Raw genomic sequence first — 2,767 nt, 5'->3', positions numbered from 1 at the left:
AAGGAAGTTCAAGTTGAATTAGCACATAAAATATGTCCACAATAGTCTAATTAAAAACAGTGTGAGCTCTCTGTGATAAGCGAGGTCGTTGGCAGGGAATGAAGAAAAATTTGAGGAGAGCTTGCAAGTATGTGGAGAATTTTTTTTTTTTTTACTTCTATTTGAAGTATGGTAGAGACTAAAATACATGTGGACAATAAGCACATGGCTCAATTAATTCTGATAAACTGAACACATCTGTGTAGTAAGATCCCAATCAAGAAGAGCTTCCTTCCTGCCCCTTTAAGGTACCAACTACGTTTCCTCAAGAGCAACCACTATCCTGACTTCTAACAGCATTGATTAGTTTTGTTCATTTTGTATATGAAATAAATAGAATCATTTTGTATATTAAATAGATTTTGGATCTGACTTCTGTATCTCAGCATTTCGTTTGTGCACTTTATCCATGCTGTACGAAATTGCAGCTTGTTCACTCTCATTGCTGTATAGCACTCAGTTGTGTGACTAGATCACAATTTGTTTCTCCATTCTATTGTTGACAGATGTTTGGGTACCTTCTAGTTTTAGGATAGAATAAGTCATGCTATTCTAGTACGTATTTTTTGGTGAACATATGTATGTTAGGGGTATTCCATTCCTAGGTATCTATCCAACAGAAATGCATACACATATTCTGCATGTATGATTTTAAGAGAAGTTTAAAATAGGACATTTACAAAAAGTTAATTTTTAATAATTACTCCCATGACAACCACCTGCATTCTAAAATCATTACACAGGATCAATAACATTATCCCAAATTTATGGATTCCTGTCTTCTAATTGAGGAAAGTACTGATTACCCATCTACATATAATTACTGAAGGATTCCTATGCATCAAGCCACTATGATTATGGAAGAGAAGAGCAGGAGAGATAATCCTTTTCTTCAATGAATCTAGAGTCCCATTGAAGAAAGACAAGTAACAAACTTAGAGCATTGAGAAGCATGAAGGGCAGACTACAGTGCAGAGTATCAAACAAATGACTCCTTCTTTGTTTATCTGGCATCCTTTAGGAACATAGCACCAATTTAATACTATGCAGTAGTTTTGCCAAGAAATGTTTCAGAATACTTGCACTTAAAGCATACCACATTTTAAGTCTTAAAACACAATGGCTAAATTACAGAGGCTAATATTTGATCCATATTAATTGCCTAATATTTTTTAATACTTTCTTTGTGCTAGCTTTTCTGCATATGTTGTATAACTCTCACAACAGCTATATGAGGATTTTATACATGAGAAGACTGGTGTAATGATTCAAGCCTGGTGTCTGGAGCCAGACCCCCTGGTTCTGCCACCTTCTAGCTGGTTGACTCTGAGTAAGGTTCTATTCTTCAGCGTTTGCATCTGTCAAATTGGGATAATATTCTTACCTTACAGGTTGTTGGATGTAAATGGCTAGAACAGTCCCTGGTACATGGTAAGCCCTGCATTATTATTTGACAGATTATTTTAAAATAAAAATTGGGGTGGAGTGAATTGAGTATAAGGCATTTATGTGAAATAATTTCTCAACTCTTTGTGAAGGAAAGGCTCCTGTCTGTGCAATGACCTCTAGTCACCCAAGCATTCAGGGTGTAGATGGGGAGCACATATTATGATGTCAGTGAAAGCAGTTGTTCTGAAAATACTATAGATTTCTGCTTTCAATTTCAGCACCTTGGGCCAGGAAAGATAGCAACACCTTAAGGACAAATAACTTCTGACTGAAGGCTGAACCGGGCAACAGATCTTTTAGAGATTTGAACCCCTTGGCTGTGTATACTCCACTTCTTTCCCATGGAAACACTGAAAGCTTTGCTCTTTGTCTCTACCTACTTTTGAATCTCTTAGTGGCTTTGATGGAAGAATACACTGCACACCCAAAAGATAGACAGAAAGCATTTTTTTTTTTTTTTTTTTTTTAGTCCTAATGTTCACATGCTTGCTGATATAAGCCCAGAGATGACTTTGGAAACTAAAGCATTAGGTCGAAAGGCTAACCTTGCTAATGCCACAGATTCAAAAGCACACAGGCATGATCCAATCACTCCCCAGGGGATGCATGTATTTGCCCTGGGATCTGCCATATGGAGGTAGGTCTTATAACCTCCAGATCACACTAAAAAATAAAAAATCATGGTCCACACCTGTAGCAATAAAATAAGCAGCTAACTAACCCTGCACAAAATGCAAAAGCCCAAATCATTATTTGCCTTTTTGTATTTTAGACTTCTGGTTGGTTTGCTCTGTTTGGCTGGCAGATCTCATCTAATTACAATATATTTTTCATTTGTGTTTTAAAATAGCAATCCTAGCCCACTGTTATTATAACATATGTGGTAAGTTGTTGTTCCTGGGGTGGTGATAAATTCATGGCGATCCATTCACATCCTCACGGGTTGGAATTAATCTTTCTCCTCTGATTTCCCACTACACTTTGTGCTTCTATGATTGTGCTTAGCATAATTTGCTTTGTAGTGTATCTATTTGTGAATGCATCTGTCTCCACCACTAGATTGTGAGGACAAAAACTGTCTCAGATTCCTCTTTCATTTTGTTTTGCAGCCCCTGTGTCACACAATGCGCTGATCTGTACGTAGTAGGGATTCAGTAAATATTGATAGTAGAATCGAATTGAGTGACAGCAGTACAGCATATTTGGGTACAGAACACCTTGAAGCAATGAGACCCATCTGTCAATCAAAGCTGTGGTCTTTGCTTCATTAACACCATGG

Source organism: Ursus maritimus, unplaced genomic scaffold (genome assembly GCF_017311325.1).
Source record: "Ursus maritimus isolate PB19 unplaced genomic scaffold, ASM1731132v1 scaffold_3, whole genome shotgun sequence".
NCBI classification, from domain to species: domain Eukaryota; kingdom Metazoa; phylum Chordata; class Mammalia; order Carnivora; family Ursidae; genus Ursus; species Ursus maritimus.
The sequence above is the reverse complement of the archived record's forward strand: the minus strand, read 5'-3'. Positions refer to the sequence as shown.